Source organism: Hirundo rustica, chromosome 7 (genome assembly GCF_015227805.2).
Source record: "Hirundo rustica isolate bHirRus1 chromosome 7, bHirRus1.pri.v3, whole genome shotgun sequence".
Taxonomy (NCBI): Eukaryota; Metazoa; Chordata; class Aves; order Passeriformes; family Hirundinidae; genus Hirundo; species Hirundo rustica.
The window spans coordinates 13,446,806-13,459,483 of NC_053456.1; positions in this window are offsets into that span (position 1 = coordinate 13,446,806).

Here is a 12,678-nt window from a genome sequence, read left to right on the forward strand (position 1 = left end):
TTCAGCAGGAGATGACCAGAGATGCTATGATATAATATATCAAATTACACAAGGCACAGCAAAGTAATAATGACCACACAGAACAACTGCTAATAGTTAAAAAAAAAAAAAAAAAGGTCAAGCTCAATCTGAATTCCAGAAAACCAAAAACCTTTTAGCAATACTGACCTTTGCTTTACAACTAGATGGATTTGCAGCAATTTCAGTATTCACACACAAAATGGAATTGTTTTATAAATTTTACAAAATGTCTCCCATTGATATAGAGAGCTTTGTTACCACTTTGAAAGGTTGAAGGCACAAGCAGAAATCACTGTCTTGGCTTTTATCTTCTGTCATTTCCACAAGGCATGTCTGGCACATGGTCGATAACTTATCTTTGCTAAAATCAGATCTAGAGAAGGCAAAGGACTCCTGAGGTGTTCAAGTTTCACCCCTTCCTCAATAATTTCCTTTGATATTGAGAGAGTAAGGACTGTAGGATAATTGACAAGATTGTCCCTGACACATTGCTTTCCTAGCAAAGCTATCACATCCTTGTAGCTCTTGCACTGAAATGCACAAGTTACTTTTTCAAGGATGAATGGGGCTTACCAATCAGCTATCCCAAATTTATAGCAAAAATAAAGAACACCATAAAGTACCTAGAATCAGAGCAGGAACTGCACATTTTTTTTTTTTTTTTCTATAGGCAATTTCTTGAGTTAGATATAATGGAAATAAAGAGCACAATTATTCTAAGTTCTTTTCCATGATAGATCAGAAACTCTTCAGAACAGGGAAGTTCTTAGGGGCTTTGGTCAGGGAAGCATAAACGTTTATTGAAATTAAGACAAAATGAGCAACATTCTCAAGAATGGAGTTCACTCAAGAGGGGAATTCACTTGCTTAGAATAGGTACTAAGCAAATATGGGGAATATTGCAGTGATTGATAATAAAATCACAAAGTAAGTAAAAGTTTGTTGTAATGCCGATGTTAATAATGCTCTACAGTTCCCTCAGAGACCAGCTTATCTTACTTAGTGGGTGCTGATTTCATGTGGAGGGTAACAAAACAGGATGCAAATGCTAAAGGAGTCTTGAAGTCTCGAACAGATTCTGCAACGCTATGAGCAAATATTATCGCACTGCACTATAGCGATTTCCATCATGTGAACATTTGATTCCTACAGGATGCCAGCTTAATTTTCAGAAAGTGCAATTTCTTATTTAAGATACATTTATTTGTGTTACCTTCATTGATCTTTCATTAGGTCCACAGTAGCGATACAGATCATTCAACACAAAAAATCTAATTCTATGCGGTTTCGCTATCACACATATTCAGTCACATATATTTTTTGGGTTACAAAAATCATCTCTCCTGAAACCATCTGTCTTCCATCAGCACAGGCTGACTGCCTTGCCTACTTTAATCTGTGGTCTTTCTTTACTGTTGCAAGTCATTAATCAGGTACTTCCATCATTGTAACCAATGGCGACCCTATCTATAATCATCTTCGACTGCTCTTTGAGAGCTTGCTATCCACCAGTGTCAGTGCTTCCTAGACAGGTTATAAAAATGTGCCATCCTAAATCTCACACATGCATTAATCACTTGACAAGCCTTTGCTGTTACAGTTTCCCAAATTCTAGTTGCAGCTATGCAATTTTTACTCAGAACAGTATTAATTGTAATTATAGTAAGACACTGCTCCAGAAAAATCAGGGATAAAGCAAATTAAAAGATAAGTGAGATTGTAATTCTATAACGCTTTTTCCCCAGCAGTCCAAACACAATGAATATTCCCCTTACTGCTCTTGCTGTGCAAGAGAAAAGGAGGGCAAACAAATATTTAATCTTGATAATTCAAGCTTGATTCATAGATTTGAGGCTAGAAGGGTTCACTAGTTCATCAAGTTTTCCTTCCCACCTAACATGCCAGACAATGTTACCTTTTACTGTGTTACCTTCAGTGAGCTTCAAAATGAAAAAAAAAAAAGATGTTTTACTAACTGATGTTTAACTAAAACTCATTTTTTACCAACAGACACCCAGCCTTGAAGGAAAGTTGCTAGCTGAGTTAAGAAACAAAATAACCCAACACAGTGAAAAATTAAATTTCAGTATGTGCCACACAGTACTGCAGCCTCCTGTCTGACTGCCAGGCTGTTTCCATGCTCAGTTTCTAGAGGTATGCATGCAGCAACTCTTCTCCCTGAACGTCTTCTGCTCTGCAGCTGCCCAGCCTGCCATTCCTCTCCCCCAGCCCTCTCAATTTCTGTCAGGCATTTATACCCTCCTCTGCCTCCACCCCAGTAATATTCTGTCCAAGAAATTTGTGGATAGAGGCTGGAGAATTGCCTTGGCTGGTAAAGAATTCACAAAGGCCGGTCCTGTTTGCTGCCTGATCACTTGCTTGTTACTGCCAAGGTGGTTTTGATCGCACCTGGCATGTTTATTTCCAAAACTTTCTACTTTCAGAACAATGTGAAATTCAATTATTTCAAAAAAATAAGGGCTTATAGGACAGATCATTGAAAAACCCTGCTAACAAACCCTGTCTGCAGACTCAAAAATCAACAAAATTTGCAATTTCCTCCAGTAGATTCCTTCAATAGCTAAAACTCTGTCATTGTGACTTATTTATTTATCCATATCAATTTGAATTAGAGTAGAATTAACTCCCGGCTGCTCTTATTATTTGGAGGCTTTTCTCTCCTAGAATTAATATCAAACTTCAACACTATTAGCTTTTTTTTTTGTATCTTTTAAGAAATTGCTTTGGGAAAAGGAGTCCCTTCACCACTCAATCTTAGTATCCTCCCACTCCCTTTTTTTTTTTTTTTTTTTTTTCTCTGAGGAGAGGAAAGCTGAGGGGAAAAAAAAAAAAATAAAAAATAAAAAATAAATAAAAAAAATTGAGCTCTGGTATTACTGTTTGAAACCAACTTCAAAGTTCCAGAAGAAAATATAGGGGATTATATATATAAGTACATACACAAACAGATAGATAGATAGATAGATAGATACGCACACACATCAAAAGTTATTCTTTCTAAAAAAAAAAAAAAAAAAGTTCAAAAAACTTTTGGTTTTAGCTCTGAAATCCTGTGAAATTTCTACTGCCGTTTGAGAGGGGTTGGTGGTGCATCTGTCTTTCATTCACTCCTCCCATCACCGCATCTCCTCTGGCTGCCCTCAATACACGACTCCCGAGCTATTTATCCTGGCCAGGAAGAACATTCACAGCTCTGCTGTTTCTCATCCATCTCTGTCTGTCATCCATCACCCGTAGAGCAGGCTGGGACCCCACTTGCCATCCTCTCCTGTCACATGCTTTTCGTTTCCATCTCCCCTTTCATACGGAGAATCTGCACTTAACCACTTTGCCAGAGTTCAGCCTGGTTTTAGAGCAGGGAGCACGTGTCTTGGAAAGCTGCTTTCACTGATTTATTAGGTGAATTTGAGGGAGCATCTAAATCCACTGGTCTCACAATTTATGGGAAGACTTCTGTATACAGTTGTCATCCAAGCACAGAGCTGAAGGAAAGCTTTACAGTCTTGCTGGGAAGGTCACCTCCCTCCATGTGTTTTCCATAGCTGGAGCCACAGGTGAAGGAAATAGAACACCAATGTGGGCAGAGAGCTCCTTCCTGGGAGGATCAGACAGGGAGGAGAAAGAGGACCCTGGCCTTCAGCACCCATGGAGCAGGTTGCCACAGCTCTGCATTTTGCTTTGCCCATTTAAATCAGAGGGTATCTAACAGCTGTTGTCACTGGAGACCTGCTCTGGACAGGCCCATCGAGGTTAAATAAAGAAGTCTGAATTCAACAAAATTTAATTTTGTTTTCCTCCAAAGTGAATTATGTTAAACCAATTTAAAATAGCTTTAATTCTTTTTGATAGTATTGTTTCATGATCTTAATTCAGGTTAGTAATACACTTTAAAATGAGCAGGCTTGCTTGTTCTCAAAGACCTACCTTCAGTATTGATTCACAGACAAGCCCTTATTAGTTTACAGATAATACTAGTCCAATGAAAAATTAAAAATAACACAAGTGATACCAGTTGCTGAATCCAATTTTTTCAGGAAATGTTATTTTCTCTGAAGAGCTCAGATTTAGTCAGAATCAGTTTTTCTGATTAAATTAACACAAGAGAAAATATTATATTAAAGTATTTCTAAATAATTATTCATCTTAAATAGGATGCCTCATTCATAAAACATATGAGAGCAACTCATTTTGACAAGTAAGGGAAAAATATGATATCATTATTACAAAAAATATCTTGTGAAAATATGGAAATTATATTGATTATTGAAATATATTTCAAAACTATGAGAAGAATGTACATTAACTATCACTGTTGCTGACTATCTTCCTACTGCTATGAAGGCACGCAACATAAAAATAATGACTAGCCTGCAGCATTCAGTTTTAAATCCAGTTGTTGCCTTAGTCCTTGTTTTCCAGACTGAATGCCTGTGAGGTTTGAACCCAGAAAACAATCAGCTGACACTGATAAGTTGGCAAGAGCTGAAGTACTTTCATTAACTTAATAGCTGGACCAGCATTTAACACCAGACAATAGTGTTGCACCACGTGTTTATTAATTTATGTTTCAGTAATATATTAAAGACTTTTCCCATTTAATTTTGGGACAGATGCTCAATTCTCAGACTCAGGGGAAATAAGGTTGGTACTTAAGGAAAGAGAAGAAGCTGAAGAAACCTGAGCTCAGGAGGTTCTGGAAAGGCCACTCATTCATTGCTGCTGTGGGTTTGATAGGGCCATCCTCTGTGCTAAACAAGAGCTGGTCTTTGAGAGAAGAATGAGTAACGATCATTCACACAAGCAACAGCAGCCACCCACTACCTGAACACAAGATTTAAACCATGTAAAACGCTTAATTTAACATTTATGTGATTTTTTTCACACTGACAACAAAACTGGATTTGTGAGATTACAAAGCTTTGCAGAAAGATCAGAGGATCAAAAAACAAAGCATAACCAAAGCCTGCCTTCTCTCCTGAAAATCTCAATGTTTCAAACTTTTATTTTTGTGTCAAATTGCCAAGAACAAAAATAACATCTCAGGAACTTGTGGAAAAACCTAGCTTGTTAAAAGTCGGCCGCTAAGATGTGACATTTCAAAAAGGAACTAATTTAAAAATTCTTCCTACATAGAATTATTTTTCCATTTATTTCATAGCATATTCTACTGACATACAATTTCAAGACATGATACAGAAATAGATGTTTAATGACTGCAATAGTTGAAGCCCTCTATTATTGTATATAAAACTATTAGAGGAAGCTACTCTGTAGAACAGAATGAAATATCTTTTTCTAATTTCGAGAGATCAAAATAAGTCATTTATACAGAAACAAAATAAATTATTTTTTAAAAATCATGATGATGGAGACTTTTGAAAGTAAATGTTATGAAGATCTCATTTTTAACAGAAAATAATTTGAGAAAATATATATAACCACGGTAGCTCTCAATGTCCTTTTCTGTCAAAACAAAAGTCCCGAATGAGAACTTTTTAACTAATTTTAGGAAGGTTTGTAGAACTAATCATCTATCAGCCTGGGTTTAGAAAGAAAAAGGTTATTTCTCTGTGGACTCCATTTACACCATCTTAAGATTTAATAGTATGAAATATCCTAAAAACAGTATACACCACCTCATATCAGTTGACTTTCTGGTCCTCAAGGTCAAATTTAATTGGTACAGAAACATACCTCCTATTAACTCTATTACTGTTTGTGTTTATGCTAAAGTGAAGTTGCCTGTGTGGAATTTATTAAAGTCGTTGATATCAGAATGTTCATCTTAGAGGAATTGAAAGATATTAGATTTAGAGTAGACTTTATGGTAATTTATTAAGTGATTGAATAACTTGCATGTATACTTATTTTGAATAACTGCATAAAATTTCACACTAATTAATGGAATAAATTAGTCCTATGTCATCTAAACAACCTTTATTTTTCTATTAACATTTTGTCTCATAATAATATATGCCTAATCATATTGCTGAAAAGTAGAGTTGAAAGTGTTTTAAAGGAGACGAGCAACAGACAAGTCCAAATGATGATAAAAGGAAGTCCTTTGCATAGATCTAGTGGAGCGCATTTTTACAATAAAACACAGGGTACTCCAAGACTGCTATTTCCCAGGTGCTATGTGGATATTGGAAAAGAAAATGAGGAGATTTCTTTTAGATAGAAGCAACCTCAGCCATAAAGATCTTCAAATCATGTCTCAGAATATTTACTCCTCAATTTTAGAGGAGTATCAGGGTGAAGGTTATATCACCAGGAAAGCTGAAAATACTTGTTTTTCAAGGAAATAAATCCTTTCCCTATGAAAGGTGGGAGATGCCATAACATGGCAGGATCCAAGGCTAGATTATGAATTATAGCTACAAAAAATGGCATAATGTATGGAAATCTGAAAGCAAAATATCAAGGTTTGGCAATGCTGAGAATAAAAGGCAAACTTGGACCTAAACAGGGACCATGTGAAATTGAATATGATAAAACAGGATAATTAAAGGACCTGTTTATTCCATTTGTGGTGAGGTTTTTTGTTTATTTTGGTTTTTTTTTTTTTTTTTTTTTTTTTTTTTTTTTTTTTTTGAGATTAAATAATATATCTTTGTGAGTTCAGATTTGCAATGGTTCCCAAAAGGGATTGCCTATTCTGCTCTTACTCTGACATTCAGTAAAAAATTCCAAATTGGGATTAGGATTATTTTTTTCCATCAATTGTTAAAATCATTTAGATCTCCTCCGATTTAACTACAGAAATACCAGGGCATTGTAGTGTGAGAACAAAAATAACTTGTCTTGAAAGTATCTCCACTAACCTCCCATTGATGACCACATCATGTCATTCAACCCTGAGTATAGAAAACAGCTTTATGACATTCTGCACATTCCACTTTATCTTTTTTTCTTTCTCTTATGAAAATTGCACTGATTTTAAAACAAAAAGAAATACTCCAAACCCATACAGTGGGCTCCTTCACCTTAGGCACGTTATTAGTATTGTTACTGCTGCTGTTCAAAAAAAGCTGCACATTTCTGAAAGATGCACAAACCCATTTTTAGTGAGAATGAGAAAGGACCATTTTCCATTAAACACCAGGTTTTTTGTCTGAACACCTATTCCGTTAGCAAATCAGAATAATTGTCTTGTTTCTTTACCCCATGTTAAGGGCTTTGAACAGCCTCAGTATCTTGCTTGTCAATTTAACTGAGGTCAGAAGTAAAAGGTGTAGAAACATGCATTAAAATGCTCTGCATCAAGACAATTGCTTTTCTCTCCTCTTTAAACTGGTTCTGCAGTGAGCAGCATTGTCCTTGGCTCTGTAGATTTAAAGACCTTTTAAATAAACATAAAAATAAAATTCCTCTTTCATGTAGGATTTCTCTGTGACCTGGATTTGTGAGGTTCTCCTGATCAACTTCTTTTGCAATTTTTGCTTTATGCAATTGTTTAGTACTTTCTTTTTAATTTTTAAAAATAATTACATTTAACATCTGAGCTTCATTTTTCCTTTTTTAATGACAAACACAGAAAACTAATTTCATTGTATTCTCAAGTTTTTGCATATTTATAATAATTTCCATTTCAAATTCAAAGAATGTTTCAAACTCAGAACACCTATTTTTTTTTTATTTCTAAGCAAGCTGTATTTTAAAATTATGATAATTGTCTACCACTCTTCAATCCATAAATATGATGCAGCCTTTCCCTTCTGAATTTCAATTAAACCTTGTGATTGAAAATAAAGTAAAAAGAACCCATTTGCAGGAGGACACTAATTACTGGAAAATTAGAATATGAATATATCAGCCTAGGAACTGCTATTTTGGCATCATAGCAAGAACAGCAGCTAAGAATCAGAATGAATTACTGGCTTGAGATTAACCTGAAATGCAGAAACCTGCCATTTCCCCGAGCTGGTCAAGCATGTTACATTATTTATTCCAGTGAAACCACAATGTCTGCTTTTGATTGTGAGCCAGAAAAAGATCATAGAAATTACCAAGTAGAAAACTTGCATTAAGTGCCCCTAGCAATAACTTCCCACTTGCACTTGAACTTGATTTACATAGGCAGTAGGATTGGACCCAAAATGCTGACTTTACATCATGCAGGCCCAATGTAAAAAATATTGTCTTAAAACTTCCAAACATACTGGGTTACACTGATAGTTTACTTGAGTAGTTTCCAATTTGCAGCCATATCAGTTAATATTTCAATGCCTAAATAGACAAAAAAGAGAAAACTCCCTTTCCCTGGATTTCTCTTTCATGAGTACTGCACAGAAGAAATCTCAGCTGCTCATACAGTAGATGAACACTGACTGGACTTACTCAAAATGCCAAAAATCTTCCTTTTTGGAAAGATAAATGTATTAGACATTCTGTCTTCAGTCACTACTAGTGCTGCATCAGTACCTGGGTTTATGAAGATCTTCCCTGTCCTTCTATCAACAAATATTTAAGGAACAACAAACCTAATTTTTAGGTAGAATTTAAGGAGCTGTATTAGAAATTAGCAAACTAATTTCAAACTGCTATTCTGAAGCTTCAACACCATGCCTGTTGCTGGTACTTCAACCCCTCCTCCTTTGACTCATGCTGCTCTTCAAAATGGGTGAAACTCATCACAAAAAGAGGTGTAACCTAAGTAGCAGGTACAGGAAAAACACAAAAAGTTCATCATCTGACAAAAGCCAAGAGACAAGAAATTTCTGGGTTGCTAACAATAGAGTTACTATTGATTAGAGTTTACAGTAAAGAACTGCAGAGCATTGAGGTCCTTTTGTGATTGATAATCACCTTCTGTCTCAGGAGAAGTAGATCATCCATAGAGGGATGAAGCTGCATTCAGCACAGGCCTCCAGACTGGGATTCTCAGCAAGACAAAATTGATTTTGCCCCCTGACCCCAAAGGGCAGCTGACTTGGGACTGTGCCCAAACAAAACAGCTTGAGATCTGGCTCTGTGAACTCCACATTTCTGGGGTTTTGGCTTCTCTCTAAACATGCATCCAGTGTCTTCAGCATTAGGTCATAATCAGTCCCCCTGAGAGTTCAAATTTATCATTCAGAAGCATAGATTTCATTAGATAGCATACAGATATTCCACATGATCTTAGTTAGAAGGCCATGCAATTACTGATGAGTTTGTTAATTAATGGTGGATGCTGCAGCAGGTGGCAGTTTTACTCCAGCTGGTGCAGCCACCTGCTATTACCTCCATGTTAGCCTGGCTGCCCAGTAGCGCTTGAAAAGTGTTATCTCAAGCTGCAATTAAAGATATGTCCTTTATCTGCATTCCCTTTCTGGGAGAGAGGGACATGACTCACACCACTCCAAGTTCCAAAATGCTTCTTTTTACAGAAACACGTTGTAAAATTTGCATTAGCACTTCAGTAAGGAAAAAATTATCCTCTATCAGCCTGTTTCATTTATATCAATAAATGTGTCAATTTGACATTGGAGTTTCCTTTTATAAAAGTACATATACATGTTAATGGTGGTACTTGCATATCTGGGACAAAGAGAATTGGAAAAAAAAAAAAAAAAGCTAAAAACTTTTTCTGCCCAACATATTAAGCCATTAAGTAAAAAAAAATGTAGGTGGCCTATGTCTTCAGCAATAGTATCTCTTGTTCGTCTGGTGGATGAGTTTACCTATCAAAAAATTAAGGGTAAAGATCACAGGTTCATTCATAGATATACCTCTTATAGGAAGCAATCTCTAAATTTACCATGAAAATGCTTCAATAGACCCATGAAACTTCCCCTCCTTCATGGACTGTGGATCGCAATCAACGGAAAATTTCTGTAAGTGCAAAAGTCTTGACCAGATCTCTAGACAAAAAGGAAGGAAAGACAAAGTCAGATAACTCATTTTGTACATATAAAGTAATCCTTCAAACAGTCACAATCAACTGGAGGCATGACATGTGAAACGAAGAAAAAAAATGCAGAAAAATACCACTGATAAAACCCATCCTCTCTCCTTATTAACCTTTCCTTCCAAAAATGCTATTTCAACAAAAATCCTGAACTAGAGGTAGGAAAGGCCATCTTCCTTTCTCATCAAACGGTGTGTGAGTATTTAGTGAATTTTCACCTTTTCTTCTGCCATGCGTTAGATAGAATTTAACATTTATCACTTCTCTTTGAAGTTGCTGGACTAGGTACTTAAGAGGTCCCAGTCAGCCACCCGCCACATATTTAGGATTAGTTTGTGCCGGGTCATTATGAAAAGAATATGATAAAAGACTAGTTAAAACAGTTTTGGTTGGGTGTTCTATTTTGTTTTCCTCCCTTATTCCTAAATTAAAATTTATTTTAGACATCATCAGGTTTTTGGTTTTTTTCTGGGTTAAGAAGGGTTCTCTATCTCCTTTTCAGCATGCAAAAAGGATCAAAAAGAGATAGGATTAAAAAAAATATTAAAAATATAAAGACATATCATACTGCAGCTAGAGTTCCCCCCCCACACTCCCTCTTGATTTTGTTCAAAAATGTAAGTTTTGAAAATCAGTAGAACATATATTTATCAGCTAAGAAATGAGAAAGCAGTTATTGTTATCCCTTATTTTTTCATCTACTGAAAGGAACAGAGGATCCTTTTTTTAAGGATCACTTAAAAAATAAAATCAACAAGAGCCTCATATTTTTCTCTGAAGTTAAAATGTATATTTTTAAAAGTCATCATTTTTTATATATAAAGATTCCAGGTAGCTGCATTTTTAGGTATGCTTTCCCAATAGACATCTATCCATCATAGTACACCCTATTTATAGTAAGTCTGTCTCCTCCTTCTCTTGCAGCTATTGGATTTCATTATGCCTTTTCTCTAATAAATTGAAAATCCTTCAGACACCATTATTTCATTTTTTCTTGCCAAGGAATCCCTTTCAATCTCATGTGCTCTCTAGCTGGAAAGTATTGCATAGATGGGAGGGAGAAAACTGCAATATCCACTTACTGCACTGCAAGACAGCTCATCCTGGCCAAATTTAAACAGCTAGCTACCAGAAAAGCACATTAATAAAAAGACAGACCTTGAAAGGGCAGCCATTTCAGTAATGATATGGTAATTTTTAAGCTAAGCACTTGTAGGGAGGAAGTGGTATCCAAATTTTATGAAAGCATGAGACTTTGTCAGATTCCCCTAAATTCAGAAGTTAGAACATGTTACTTGAAATGACTGTGGACTGATGGTACTGTATTTCTAGATAACTGTGAGTATGGATATTTATTGAAATTTCTTACTTTTTATCATCACAATAACATAGAACCCATATACTATTAAGTCTCTAACACACATTTTAATGTTAATTTCATAGTGTGATATTGTCAGAAAAATCACATAAATTCGAAGAAAAAAAATTAAAATATTGAGAAAAAAAATTCTCAGATTAACTCTTGACTGTATCATTGCAATTCACCATCATCAACATTCTTTTCCGTCAAAGATCAAAGGCTCTATTAAATTTTAATTACAATGTCACATATTATGATGCTACAACTGCAAAATGCTATGATATGCATTTGATAGAAAATAAATGGATTATAAATGGAAAACAGATGGATTATATTGATAGTAAACTTAAAATGAGATGGCTAAATTTCCCCACAGTTCTTTGCTGACAGGCTGAAGGTAGAAGAAAATGATAGTACAATGTCAAATATTTTTCAGCATGACAATTTAAAAGCTGTTTTCTTATTTGACATCCCTGGGCAGTGTGAGTTAGAAGCTTAAATCAGTTATTACAAGACTTATACACTCATTAAGCCATAGAGCTGTCAAATATGGCTGCCTGTCAGAGGTTCCTCTGAAGCTGGGACAGCCACTGCACACAGAACTTCAGTGGCAAAACACCCTTAATAAACCCCAAAACTCTTGACTGCATTCTCTCCAAGGATGTGAAAGGAGTTTTGGAGAATTAACAAAGCCATGGCAAAGGACACCAAAAGTTGAGGCTGGCACATATTAATTGTACTGAATGACAGAGGAGTGAGAGAGTTATTAATCAGCAGTATAAACTGTTTAATTGCAGTCACACACAGCATGATGTCCAAGTGGAGACTGCAAATACCGCAGGAATGCTATAAGAGTGAGATATAGTAGAAAGAGCTCAAAACCTGCTGATGTCCTCAAGCTCAGAAACATTGACACTTCTGGACCACATCATTCTTTCCTAGTCCTCTCCTGTCTACAATAGGAAGCTGCATCCTTACTCATGCAAGACATCGGTCCCCTTCGGTCTTTGCCTTCATTTCCCAATCCTTAAACCCTCACTGTATGATATCTTCTAGATTCCTCCATACACTTAACTGAACAGGTCCTGGGGATAGGATGCCACCTCCTTGCACAAACCTAAACCAGCACAGTTTGTGCTCTTGCACTAGCTATCCACTTATCTGTCTTTAATAATTTTTCTTCTTATAGGAATTTTAATCAGAAATAGAAGTACCCTGGATAATTTTCTACACTCGTGTCAAACAGTTAGACAGTTGATTAACATCACTTTTCTAAATTTGTTCTTTTAGCTGAGGAAAAGACAGACCAAACTCAAGCCTTGAACATTTAAAATGCATGAACTAGCTTGGCCACCTGGGCATGCATGGCAGCCTGCCAATCTGT